Below are 15,077 nucleotides of genomic sequence, written 5' to 3' on the forward strand. Positions count from 1 at the left end.
TTTTATTTTTTTTTATTAAATCATAGCTGTGTACATTGATATGATCATGGGGCATCATTCACTAGCTTCACAGAGCGTTTGACACACTTTCATCACACTGGTCAACATAGCCTTCCTGGCCTTCTCTCAGTTACTGTGCCAAGACACTTACATTCCACATTTACCAAGTTTCACATATACCCTTGTAAGATGCACCTCGAGAGTATTACCATTTTAATAGACAGCAAAGCACTGGAAGGCATAAGGAAGTACTCGAAGGAGGCAGATCACTCCCTTCCCTGTGGTGAGTAGAAACTAGGTGTCCAAGGGTGGCATGATGTGGGGGTGAGTTTTGCTACCCTTGTCCTCCTCCACCCACGCTCCAGACCAAGTTCTTTGTTAACAGCACAGTCTCCCTTGAGCCCAGGCCCAGCCCACTCTGCTCACCAGCACTCACCTGTCACTAGCCTATCAATCAGATTGGGCACGGGAGTTCCAGTCTATTCACCTCTGGCCTACTGAAAGAGGTCTTTACGCTTTGATTACCAGCTTGGCCCATTCCTAGCTGTGGGGTCTTGGGCAAGTTACTTCAGGTTCCCCATAAATTAAAAAAAATAATAAAGATGAAAAAGAAATATGTATCTCATGGTATTACATGAGAGGAATGACAAGATGATTGTCTGGTACTTGGTAGGTCCTTAACAAAGCTAGCCACAATCGTGGGTCGTCTGTAAAGTCAAGGGAACGAATCTCTCAACAGCCTTGAGATAGAAAGAGGAAGTAGGTAAGACTCCAGAGGGAGCCTGGGAAAGCCTTATCTGGTAAGCATCTTAGCCCACGTGGAATCCAATATTTTAAAAGAAAGTTTCAAGTTGTGATGAAATAAACGGGACTTGCCAAATTCCATGAGCTCACAGCCTGACCCGCTGACCGCATGGGGGGTAAAAGCTGCCATGACGAAGCGATTCTCTGCTCTGGGATGTTTGCAGTTAGTCTCTGGATTAAGAGAGAATCGGGAAACCAACAAGTGGGGTGAGAGACGCTCAGGCGCCAGGGCCTGCAAGAAGGAAGCAAACGCAGGGAGGCTCTGCCCCACCTCCTCGGTCCACATCGCGATCGTCCGGCATTTCTTCCTAACCCCACGAGATGTTATTATGCTAATAGAATCGACTTTACCAATCAGAAAACGGAGGGCGAGGAAGATAGACACACCCTCCTGGAAGTGGCGGACCTGAGATGTGAATTGATGCAGTTATATTTCAGAACGTGAGTTCTTTGCCAGGTGTAAAACATGGTCATCAAGATTCTTTGGCAAAAAAAGAAAAAAAAATCCTTCCAGTGAGACTTGTACCTAATATTCTTGTGTTCTTGGGTCACTCAAAGTATTGAATTAATCTACAGAGGGTGCCAAAATAGCGTTTACACGTTTTAAGAAAGGAAAAATCTATTAAAATGCTAATACTCAAGTCACATTTGATTTCTGCAATTACAAGAGATACAAGATACAATATACAAGATAACAGATGTTATAATACGTATCAAACATTACAATTTTAATACAGTTTTTTCTTTTTTCAAAATGTGTATACATTTTTTCACCACCCTCTGTATAGGCAACACCCTCCATTAAATACGAGCCTGGTCCTGTTCTGTTATGTTTAGCTCAACTAAAGAATTATAGAGGGCAAAAGCATTGTAAGCTAGTAAAAAGTAGTTAGTTGCAGATATTTTTCCATTTGCTTTTATTTGCCCACATTAAAGAAAGTAGACTCAAATTGTCTTAATAAATACTCTTCCATGTGAGAAACCTTATAAAGTTAAGACTTCGGGTCCTTTAAGAGTTGGAACACTGTTGTTGGCAAGGAACACAGAACCCGATGGTCAAGAAAGTAAAATAAAGCCAGTCTCTTTATATGCTGTGTGCTGTAGATTCAAGATAAAATCTCATGGAACAAAAGTAAGATAAAGAGCTAAGAATGCACAGTGATTTTTCCCCTTCCTTTGTAGTGGATTATTTTGAGCTGTGTGGTATTGACATCTCTGGATTGGTGGCCACAGTGGCCATGAACTTGAGCCTCACTGCTTCCAAGATAGAGAAGCCTTCACAGGGGGGTTGGGGAGTTTGATAGGTGTTCGAAAGAGGATAGAACTGGTAGATGCTTAGACACCAGTGGCTTTTAAACCCGCACTGAAATGCAATTTCTTTTCCTGCAGATATAAGAGAGAGGATTTTATGCTAGAGAAGGATTCGTAGTTTCAAATAGAACAGCATTATTGTGACAAAGTTGGCTTTCTGTCTAAACAATGTATTTGCTGAAAATTATATCTGTGCCTTCCATGGGTGCTCACAGTGGGTTACAACTTACAACTATGTTTTGAAAATAAGTCCACAAGCAGTAAGAGCAGAAGTTCTTTATAGTGATATCGATTTAAATGTCATCGTCCATCGGACTTGGAATTCTGATGGTTTGAGTTCCTGGATGAATGTTGGAGGTAATTCTTTAATTTAACAATATAGTTTTGGGTGCTTCCAGGATTTCACGAAAAAGGAAAAAGTTATTTGGTCACATTTGGACCGCAACTTTGAAGGGCTTAAAAAATGTGCTGGGAAATTTGGACCAAATTTTCTGAAATGGTGTCTATTTCTCTCTCATAAATCCGCCTATCAAAAGGTCAAGTGAAATGTCTCATCAGGTAGGTCAGGGATTATTCATTTGGAAGTTTATAAAAGAACACACTGAGCCATGAATAGGATTAACTATTCAATGACACCCAGAGAAATATCAGAGGGAGTGAGACCAGAGATGTCAGGATACCAAATGGACCTTCAGACCTATAGGTTGCCTTCAAGCTGTAACATGCATGGATTGCAGACCTGTCAAATATCATAAAGGTGTCTAAGACTGTGTCTGTCTGTCTTACATCCTGGAAGTCAGATTGCGATATGGGATGCCAGGCCTAACTGGCAATGTTGCAACATAAAAGTGCCTTGAAATTGCAATATATTTAGAATAATTCTTTGCTTATTAGGAAATTAATGAGGGAGAAACAGTTATTATCCTCAAGGCTTTAAGGATTCTTTAGAGAAAACAAGGCCAAATAATGACTATCTTAAATTGCACAGGCAGAAACCTGGAATTGCTATGTTTGAACATTTGACACATAAATCCTAAAGCAACTGAAAGAAACTAAAGGTGAACCAGTAGTGAACTCAGTGAAGATACAAACACTATTCTAGAGAAGAAACGGATTACGGATTACTAAATTAGGGACATCAAGAGACAAGTGGGTTATGCCATTCTTAATATTTTCTTGCTTTCTACTTATCCTGTACAGTAGAACCACTATAAGTTGACCACCCAAGAGACTATAACAAACTGGTCAACATACGGAGGGGGTCAACATAAGAAATGAGGCCTACTGTACTGATACGTACTTGTGGTGCATGCCCAGTCTAGGAAAATGAGGTCAACTTAAGGAGGTGGTCAACTATGGAGGTTCTACCGTGTTTTAATTGGGTTAGTATATTTTATTTACTATTTCCAATATCATTAGATTATCTTCTCAATTCTTTGTACCTTTTTAATAAAACTAATCCATCAGATTGTAATTTAATTTGGAGAATAAATAGAAAATAAAGTATTTCTGAAATATTTTCCCAGCAAGATTGATGGTGGTGGGGAGCAGGGAAGAGAGTGGTAATAAACAAAGAAAATAAGTTACATATGGCTGGTTCTAAAATATCCTTTCATAGCTTACTTTGTATCTCTTTATATTTGACAATTTGCATTTTCTTTGTTTTCAAAAACTAATTGACAATGGAAATTTCTCTTAAGCGTTCCCAGATGAATTTCTGTCCCATAATTAAATCAACTGGCTGTTGGTATGTTCTACCACACAAATTAAATTTGTTTCTATTTCAAAAGCTTTGTAAAACTTCCACAAAGTGATAATAGAAAGAAAAATGCTAGCCAAATAACTGTTAGCAAAATAAAATCTGGTGAATTTTGAGCTGTTCAGATAATTGAATGCTAGGAGCCCATGCTTTGGCCACAGGGATATCAGACTTAAGCGGAACAATTCAGGCCTCTAATATTTCCACATGTTTTGCGCTCTTAACTGTGCATGACTTTTGGGTTGTGTAGACAATCAGCAGATTCTGTCCCAAATACAGCTTTCTCTGCAGCTCTGTGGTGCTCAAGGAAAAAATCTGATAATTAGAACCAGAAAAGAGGAATGGAAACATTTCAGTCTCTTGGTTTTATAAAAGACTCATTTAGAAGTGTTAAATTTACTTTAATTTTCAAAGTGGATGCGTTCTAGGGCAATTCCTTAGCCTGGAACAGTGACAGAGCCACGTAGGGCAAATGCTAGCCCGTGTGGGAACTCAGGTAAAAGCAGGCTTGTTCTTAGAAGGTGTGCGCTCATCCATTCTTCTTTTCTAGCTGCTCGGCTGTAATAGAAATGATTTTACAAAAAGACTGAGGGTTACAGTGACAATCAGAAGAGGTTAAAAAGAAGCTCATTCCGCCGGTGTGCTGGCTGAATTAGGTTATTTCACTGGGTTCCTTGATTATCCTTTTGTGTTTTTACTGTGGAAAAACACACTTTGCAACTGTATGTAAAAACTTGCTGTGTCCCTTATTAGTTACTGTGGCTGCCATCTTAATCCATGCTATGATACCTCATCAACTGGAAACTGGTGATCCCTGCTACTTCCCTCTCCCTACAGCCAACAGTCTCTGTCCTGTGAATCCCAACCATCTCTCAAAATCATCTTCTTCCCCTTATCCCTACTGACAATGACCTGGTTCAAGCCAATCAGGATTAACCTGGATTTGTGCAAAGTCTTCCATTTCCCGCCCTCTCTTCACACTATCCCTTGCGGGATCTTTGAAAGCACCAGTGGAAAGGCGTTCAGGACTGCTGTTGTTTAATTTCCAACCCAAGCCTCCAGCTTCTCTCCTACCTCTGCCATTTGCCTTTTGTGCAGGCCTCAAAGCACTGTAGATGGAATATGGGCTTTGGGGTCAGACCAGGATTCTGATTCTGATTCAGTCACTTATTGTGTGACCTTGGGCCAGTTATTTACTTTATATTTTTCATGCAGTATGTGGGGCATTGGGTGGAGTGGGGACAGGGTCTGTAATGAACCAAATAGACATGGCCCCTGTCTCGTGAAGCAGATAGTCTAGTGAATCACTAAGTACTTAGTGGTAGCATTTTCTAAAAGATAAAGTATGTCCGAGACCTTTAGTTGCCTGCCTGCAAATTCCCCATTCTCCCCTCTCTAGCTGGCATGTACTCTGCTGAAAGACCACAGCTCCCAAATTCCCATAGTGTTTGGGATGACCACTTGATGGTCACTGAATGGTTCTTCCAGGACAACTGTTCAAAATGGGACTAACTCAGCTAGAAAATACATCCATGCCATTTTCTCCTTCCTTTTTCTTCCTAGTTAGAATGCAGACATGATGGTTGGAGTTCCAGCAGCCATGTTGGACAATGAAATAGCTTTGTGGATAGAAGCCTTTTTTTTTTTTTTTTTTTTTTAAGACAGAGTCTCACTATGTTGCCTTCAGTAGAGTGCAGTGGCATCACAGCTCATAGGAACCTCAAACTCTTCGGCTTAAGCGATTCTCTTGCCTCAGCCTCTGGAGTAGCTGGAACTACAGGTGCTGGCCACAACACCTGGCTATTTTGTTGTTGTTATCATAGTTGTCATTATTGGTTAGCATGCCCAGGCTGGGTTCGAACCCACCAGCCCTGGTGTATGTGGCCGGCACCCTAACCACTGAGCTACAGGTGCCAAGCCAATAGAAGCCTTTTGATAAGGAAGGTTGAAAACGAAGAGAAGATGGTCAGGTTTCTGATGACTATTCTAGCTTTGGATTGTTCGTCTTTGTACTCTACAGGAGACAAAAAAATATAGTAAACATCTATCTTGTTTAAAACCCTTTCACTTGAATTTTCTGTTCTTTGTAACCTAAGCCCAATACATACACAATCACCACTTAAATGCTAGATTTAGAAATTCATGACTCTAAAGGATAGGTAACAAATTGTTAGCTGTAGTCTTGACAATCACTTTCTTCTTCTTCTATTATTGTTAAAATAATCACAATGATATTAATAACATCTAATAGTAAGGCAATATTTATATAAATACATCTTCCTGTGATATTATCTACCTTAATTGAATCCTTAAATTTTTTCTAAATTTAGGTCATAATAACAATAACATATATTATTCCCACTTCAACATCTTAGTTTTCTATAAGAAGATGATGATGTTTTATATTTATTTCAATTTCTGAATATGATCCAGAAATGCCAGCTATGTAACAGACATGCCACAACTTGCTTATCCCTTGTTCACCCCAGATATTAAGAGCTGATGACAGTATTCTGTGCCTTAGCCTCTTTCTCATAACCTTTCTACCTACTGCCAGGCAGCTCCTGTCACTTGATCAGAATTGGTGGCAGACAAATATTTATTATAAACCACTTTTTATGTATTTATTTATTTTTATTGTTAAATCATAGCTGTGTACATTAAGATGCACCATAGATGTGGCCCCACCCATCACCCTCCCTCCACCAAAACCTCCCCCCTCCCTTCCCCTTCCTTGGCCCTTTCCCCATAGTCTTATGCTATATTTGGGTTATAGCCTTCATGTGAAAGCTATAATTTAGCTTCATAGTAGGCCTGAGTACACTGGATACTTTTTCTTCCATTCCTGAGATACTTTGCTAAGAAGAATATGTTCCAGCTCCATCCATGTAAACACGAAAGAGGTAAAGTCTCCATCTTTCTTTAAGGCTGCATAATATTCCGTGGTATACATGTACCACAATTTGCTAGTCCATTCGTGGGTCGATGGGCACTTGGGCTTCTTCCATGACTTAGCAATTATGAATTGGGCTGCAATAAACATTCTGGTACAGATGTCTTTGTTATATTGTGACTTTTGGTCTTCTGGGTATAAACCTAGTAAAGGAATTATAGGATCAAATGGCAGGTCTATTTTTAGGTCTCTAAGTATTCTCCAAACATCCTTCCAGAAGGAACGTATTAGTGGGCATTCCCACAAGCAGTGTAGAAGTGTGCCCTTTTCTCCACATTCATGCCAACATCTCTGGTTTTGGGATTTTGTTATATGGGCTACTCTTACTGGGGTTAGGTGATATCTCAAAGTAGTTTTGATTTGCATTTCTCTGATGATTAAGAATGATGAGCTTTTTTTCATGTGTTTGTAGATTGTGCATTGGTCTTCTTTAGAGAAGTTTCTCTTCAAGTCCCTTGCCCACCCTGAGATGGGGTCACGTGTTCTTTTCTTGCTAATACGTTTGAGTTCTCTGTGGATTCTGGTTATAAGACCTTTACCAGAGGTATAACCTGCAAATATTTTCTTCCATTCTGAGGGCTGTCTGCTTGCTTTACTTAACTATGTTCTTGGCTGTGCAGAAGCTTTTTAGTTTGATCAGGTCCCAGTAGTGTATTTTTGATACTGCTTCAATTGCCTGGGGAGTCCTCCTCATAAAATATTCACCCAGGCTGATTCCTTCAAGAGTTTTCCCTGCACTTTCTTCAAGTATTTTTATAGTTTCATGTCTTAAGTTTAAATCTTTTATCCAGTGAGAGTCTATCTTAGTTAATGGTGAAAGGTGTGGGTCCAGTTTCAATCTTCTACAGGTTGCCAGCCAGTTTACCCAGCACCATTTGTTAAATAGGGAATCTTTTCCCCGCTGAATGTTTTTAATTGGCTTGTCAAAGATCAAATAATGGTAAGTAGCTGGATCCATCTCTTGGTTCTCTATTCTGTTCCAGACATCTACTTCTCTGCTTTTGTGTCAGTACCATGCTGTTTTGATCACTATGGATTTATAGTACAGTCTCAGGTCTGGTAGCGTGATTCCTCCTGCTTTGTTTTTATTGCTGAGTAATGTTTTGGCTATTCGAGGTTTTTTCTTATTCCATATAAAATGAAGTACTATTTTTTCAAGATCTTTGAAATATGACAATGGAATTGCATTAAAATTATATATTGATTTGGGAAGTATGGACATTTTAACAATGTTGATTCTTCCCAGCCATTGAGCGTGGTATGTTTTTCCATCTGTTAACATCTTCAGCTGTTTCTTTTCTTAGAGTTTCATAGTTCTCTTTGTAGAGATCTTTCACGTCCTTTGTTAGGTATACTCCCAAATATTTCATCTTCTTTGGCACTACTGTGAAAGGAATAGAGTCTTGGACTGTTTTTTCAGCTTGGTTATTGTTGGTATATATAAAGGCTACAGATTTTTGGGTGTTGATTTTGTAGCCTGAGACATTGCTGTATTCCTTGATCACTTCTAAAAAGTTTTGTAGTAGAATCCCTAGTGTTTTCCAGATATACAATCATATCATCTGTGAAGAGTGAAAGTTTGATCTCTTCTGACCCTATGTGGATACCCTTGATTGCCTTTTCTTCCCTAATTGCAATGGCTAAAACTTCCATTACAATGTCAAAGAGCAATGGAGACAATGGGCAACCTTGCCTGGTTCCTGATCTAAGTGGAAATGATTTCAATTTAACTCCATTCAATATGATATTGGCTGTGGGTTTGCTGTAGATGGCCTCTATTAGTTTAAGAAATGTCCCTTCTATACCGATTTTCTTAAGTGTTCTGATCATGAAGGATGCTGGATATTATCAAAAGCTTTTTCTGCATCAATTGAAAGAATCATATGGTCCTTATTTTTTAGTTTGTTTATGTGCTGAATTACATTCATAGATTTACATATATTGAACCAGTCTTGAGACCGTGGGATAAATCTGACTTGGTCATGGTGTGTAATTTTTTTGATGTGTTGTTGGATTCTGTTTGTTAGGATCTTATTGAATATTTTAGCATCAATATCATTAGTGATATTGGTCTATAATTTTCTTTTCTTGTTGGGGATCAAGGTGATGTTTGCTTCGTAGAATGTGTTGGGTAATATTCCTTCTTTTTCTATATTTTGGAAGAGGTTTAGTAGTATAGGTACTAGTTCTTCTTTAAAGGTTTGGTAGAATTCTGACATAAAGCCATCTGGTCCTGGGCTTTTCTTTTTAGGGAGATTTTGTATAGTTGATGCTATTTCAGAACTTGATATAGGCCTGTTCAACATTTCCACTTCATTCTGGCTAAGTCTTGGTAGGTGGCGTACTTCCAGGTATTGTTAGATTTCTTTCAGATTTTCATATTTCTGAGAGTAGAGTTTCTTGTAGTATTCATTAAGGACTTTTTGAATTTCTGAGGGGTCTGTTGTTATTTCATCTTGACCATTTCTGATTGATGAAATTAGAGATTTTACTCTTTTTTTCTTGGTTAGGATGGCCAAAGGTTTATATATTTTATTGATCCTTTCAAAAAACCAACTTTTGGATTTATTGATCTGTTGTATAATTCTTTTGTTTTCAATTTCATTTAGTTCTGCTCTGATTTTGGTTATTTCTTTTCTTCTGCTGGGTTTGGGGTTGGAGTGTTCTTCCTTCTCCAGTTGCTTGAGATGTCCCATTAAGTTATTAACTTCCTCTCTTTTCGTTTTCTTGAGGAAGGCTTGCAGTGCTATAAATTTCCCTCTTAGGACTGCCTTTGAAGTATCCCAGAGGTTCTTGTAATTCGTGTCTTCATTGTTGTTTTGTTTCAAAAATTTGGTGATTTCCTTCTTAATCTCGTCTATAACCCATCTATCCTTCAGCATACGGTTGTTTAGCTTCCATGTTCTTGTATGGGTATGCAGGTTCCTGTTGTTATTGAGTTCAGCTTTTATTCCATGATGGTCTGAGAAGATGCAAGGAATAATTTCTATTTTTTAAAATTTGCTGAGGTTAGATTTGTGACCTAGGATGTGGTCGATTTTGAAGTATGTTCCGTGGGCTGATGAAAAGAATGTGTATTCAGTTTTGTTGGGATGAAATGTTCTGTAGATGTCTGTTAAGTCCAGATGTTGAATGGTTAAGTTTAAATCTGAGATTTCTTTGCTTAGCTTCTTTTTGGAGGATTTTAACACTGCTAATGGGGTGTTAAAGTCTCCAACTAGTATGGAAGTGGAGGAAATCGAGTTGATCATGTCTGTTAGAGTTTCTGTTATAAATTGAGGTGCATTGTGGTTGGGTGCATAAATATTAATAATTGAGATCTCGTCATATTGAGTATTACCTTTAACAAATATGAAGTGTCCATCCTTATCCTTAATTATTTTGGTTGGTTTAAAGCCTATTGCGTCTGCGAACAGGATTGCAGTGCCTGCTTTTTTCTGCTTTCCATTTACCTGGAATATAGATGACCATCCCTTCACCTTGAGTCTATATTTGTCTTTTAATATAAGATGCAATTCTTGTATGCAACAGATATCTAGCTTGAGTTTTTGTATCCAGTCAGCCAACCTGTGCCTCTTTAGAGGACAGTTTAAACCATTCACATTAACTGAGAATATTGATAAGCCTTTCGAGAGTCCGGTGGACATTTTTAATCCTTTTGCGACTGTGGAAGTTGGAATTTGATCAAAATTTTCTGGGTGGGTTTACTTTTGTGGTGGAGGATTACACTGGTCTTTATGGAGCATGGGTCTGAGAATATCCTGGAGAGCTGGTTTAGTTATGGCAAATTTCTTCAACATGTGAATGTCATTGAAGTATTTAATTTCTCCGTCATAAATGAAACTGAGTTTAGCTGGGTATAGGATCCTGAGTTGAAAGTTATTTTGTTTTAGGAGACTGAAAGTCGATGACCATCCTCTTCTAGCTTGAAAGGTTTCAGCAGAGAGATCTGCAGTTATTCTAATATTCTTCCCCTTGTAGGTAATGGTTTTCTTTCATCTGGTAGCTTTTAGAATTTTCTCCTTCATATTAACTTTAGTGAAATTGAGTATGATGTGTGGGGGATGTCTTATTCGGGTTGAGTCATGCTGGAGTTCTGAAACTGTGTGCTATCTGAATTTCAGAATCTCTTGGCATGTCTGGAAAGTTCTCCTTCATAATCTCATGGAGAAGAGACTCTGTGCCTTGTGAAGCCACTTCATCACTTTCGGGTATCCCTATAAGACGAATATTGATTTTCTTCGAATTATCCCAGAGCTCTCTGAGAGAGTGATCTGTTTTTGCCCTCCATTTCTCATCCTCTTTGAGAGTTTGGGAGCATTTGAAAACTTTGTCTTCAATGTGAGAAATCCTTTCTTCTGCTTGCTCCATTCTGTTACTGAGGGATTCTACTGTGTTTCTCAGATCTTTGAGGGATGCAACTTCTTGTCTCAATGTGTCAAAATCTTTGGTCATTTGGTCTTTGTATTTGTTGAATTCTTGAGATATCTTTTGGGTTACTGCTTGGAGTTCTAATTTAATCTTATTTGCTATCCAGATTCTGAATTCAATTTCTGACATCTCAGCTATTTGTTTGTGCATGGGATCTTGTGCCGTGTCTGCCCCATTGATCCTTGGGGGAGTTGATCTACTCTGATTATTCATATTGCCAGAGTTTTTCTGTTGATTTCACCCCGTGATTGTTTTTCACTGTTGCCTCTGGCCATCCTCAGAGTTGGGGAGGTGTCTCTCCCAGATTAGACCCCAGCGGGCTCACTCTATTGTTGCTGGATCTTTGTAGGGAGTGACCCTGTGTAGTTCCTCTGGGGCTGCTCCAGCTAGGGAGTTCTGGTTGTGGAAGCAGCTCCAGTGTGTGATACACCTGGATCTAGCAACATGGCGGTAGGTGGTGTGCATGGTTCTGGGAGTGCCTGTCACCCAGTGACTTTGGCACAGAGAGCCCAAGGCTCCAGCAGTCTCTGGCCAGGAGAGGGGCTCTGCACCAAGGCAGGGAGGGCTCCAGAGGGCACGTGGGTAGCAGTATCCCTGGCTAGATGAGCGGGCCAGTGTGGAGGCTGGGAGGACACAGGAGGAAGGACTCAGGGTTGCGCGGCTCCCGCAGTTCCTGATCATGGCATGCGGAGGCCCGGTTGGTGCGTGGATGCGGCACAGATCTTATAGAAGTCCAGGGAGCACCAAACCCAGGGGTTTGAGGTTGCTACGAGCTGTGACACCACGACTCTCTACCCAGGGCAACAGCCCGAGCCTCCAGTGTGCCAAAACCGTCTCACTCTGCCCCTGAAATTTAAGGCTGTAAGGCAGCTCAGTCCCCGCCTTTAGGCTGCTCAATCACTAGGTTACGAGGTCCTGCCTGATCCTTGCTCTGGGACCCTGAGGGCAGAGGTTGCCAGCGCAGTTCTCTCACAATGGCTGCCTGCAGCCCAGCTCAGTGGCTCTGTCTGGGACCCCAGATAATGCCCAAAATTCTCAGCACTTCTGCTCAAGCTTTCCCCAAGGCAGTTCAACTGAGTGCCAAGTCCAAAAACACTGAAACAGTTCACAGGTAAGGCCTTTCTGGTTTGCAGTCTCACTGCTGCTTGTACTTACGGTTGCCGGCGTGATTAGGTCGATCAAACACATTATAAACCACTTTGATAATTTTGAAATGTGTCTGTGTGGGGGTTGAACATGGCAAAAATTTTTCTTCAAATTGAAATGTAGAGGAATTTTCTATGTGTATCATGAACTTGCGGTTCATTGAACAAATGCTGATTTTATGTCCTGGGTTTTGAGGAAGGCAAACAAGGGCACACTTTACTTACAGCAGCTTTGATATTGATACAGATTTGTGAGTTTTAGAGAGTAGCCCACCTCTCCTGGACACCCACAGTTTACAAAGCATTTAAATAGTGAACATGTAGGAATTTTATACAATGGTCCCTCTCTTCATGAATTTATAATCTAAAGAGAGAAATAGGATAAATAAAAAATTTCAACATTAATAGCTAATGGTTTGCCAAAGCTCTTCAAGGAAAAGAAATTTCATTTTTAAATGCTACCTTTGAAATTTGCTACCATTGAAATTTGCAATGAAAGATACTTTACAAATATGGAAACATTATTTATTTAATGCTCAATACAGTATTGAGGGGGCAGGCATGGTGACTCATGCCTGTAATCCTAACACACTGGAAAGCCAAGGCAGGTGGATCAGGAGTTTGAGAACAGCCTGAGCAAGAATGAGACCCTGTTTTTACTAAAAGTAGAAAAAGTAGCCAACTGTGGTGGCGCATACCTGTAGCCCCAGATGCTGCTCAGGAGGCTGAAGTAGGAGGTTCATTTGAGCCCAGGAGTTTGAGGTTGCAATGAGCTGTGATGATGCTACTCTACTTGAGCCAGGGTGACTCAAGTAAGATTCTGTCTCAAAAACAAAACAAAACAACAACAACAAAAAAAACAAGGCGGAAGGTATTGTGTTTTTTATTGCCAAATAAGAAAGCTAAGTCTTACAGAATTTGACCCAAGGTCACACAGTTAGGAAGTGGCATAGCTCGGATTCAGACTTCCACAGGCCACGTGATTCTAAAGCCAGTACTTGAGGAAAATGGTCCCTTAGGTGGTGAAACAGGATTTGCCCATCTTCTCTTCCCCAGAAGATCAACAAATTGCCTTCAAATAGCTGATGTTCTGGGCATAGGAAAACAGCTCCCAGAAATGTAGACCTACTTTGTCTTTTCTTTTTGGCTTCACTGGGTTTTGGACACTGGCCCTCAAATACAACAAAAACTATATGGAAGATGCTAGCAATGTCAATTATCTTTTCCTGACCATCCCCTAACTATATCCCCTTCTTTCTTAAAATATAGCTTAAGACCTACTTCCAGAAAGGTTTTCTTGACTGATTTTATCCAGTGCATTTTTATTTATCAAGAGTAACTGGAAAGAAATGGAGGGAAAAGATGTTAGTACTCCAATCTTGGCACCTTGCATCCTGAGTCTCTCTTTTTTCTGGAGTGGCATATATCCTGTTTTGCTCCTCCAGAATCTCTCTCTCTCCCTGCTCTCTGTCCAGGCGGCTTTTTGGACCATATAAATGGATGGGCTCCAGCAGTGGATTAGAGAGAGGAAGGAGATGGAGACCAGAGTATTATTCCCTGCTTCCTCCCTGTGAGGTGGCCTCAGGCTGGCTGTTTCTCCGAACCAAAGGCCACTTCTCCTCCTACATTACTTTTCTCCTTACAACTCTGCTCTTTTACGTTCTGGTAACTCCTCCTTCCTGTCTCTCCATCAGCTTCAGGGCTGGGAACTGTTCCCCTGCTATTCACCCTGGGATTCTGCACTATTCCTTGTGGCTTCCCCACGCTCTACCTGTGCTTCCGTAAATGGATTCTCCTCATGCACACATATTCTGTTTCCTGCTGGTACCTGATTGATGCTAATCCTAAGTGCTTCTCCTAACTGTGCTTCTCCCTGTGTTTACTCATCATTTTTCACTTTCACTGGTACCCAAGCCTGATGTTCTGTGGTCAGTCCTTTGTTGGAGAGTCCAATCATTCAATAGTATTTTTTTTTTTTTGGAGACAGAGCCTCAAGCTGTCGCCCTGGGTAGAGTGCCATGGCTTCACAGCTCACAGCAACCTGCAACTCCTGGGCTCAAGCGATTCTCCTGCCTCAGCTTCCCAAGAAGCTGGGACTACAGGCACCCGCCATGATACCTGGCTATTTTTTGGTTGCAGCCGTCATTGGTGTTTGGCGGGCCCGGGCTGGATTTGAACCCGCCAGTTCAGGTGTATGGAGCCTTAGCCCCTTGAGCCACAGGCTCTGAGCCCATTCAATAGTATTTAATAGTTGCTCTGCAGCTGTATATCATATTAGGCCAACCAGGAATCATAAATCCAAATTCACAGAGAAGATCAAGCTGGTGGTGAGTCTGACTTACAGAAATCACTCAAGATACTCCCCTCCCACTCCTGCCCCTTTAAGGGTATCTCTCTGTATTTTGGAGTGGCAATGCCACACGTCTTTATGTAGAAAGGAGAGGGGACTGGATATTGATGCTTTTTGTATAAACACTTATTGGGTTTGCTCTGAAAATGCAGCCCTATTTGAATTCCTTGCACTGTGTATAAATATACACAGCCCCACTTAAGAAGTGAGGATATTTGGCCCCAGGAAGGTTAATTAACTTACCCACATTGCACAAGCAGTTAATGGCAAAGCAAAGACTAAACCTGGGTCTTCTAATTCTGCATTGAAGGCACTTGCATGTGC

The sequence above is a fragment of the Nycticebus coucang genome, chromosome 1 (assembly GCF_027406575.1).
Source record: "Nycticebus coucang isolate mNycCou1 chromosome 1, mNycCou1.pri, whole genome shotgun sequence".
Lineage (NCBI taxonomy): Eukaryota > Metazoa > Chordata > Mammalia > Primates > Lorisidae > Nycticebus > Nycticebus coucang.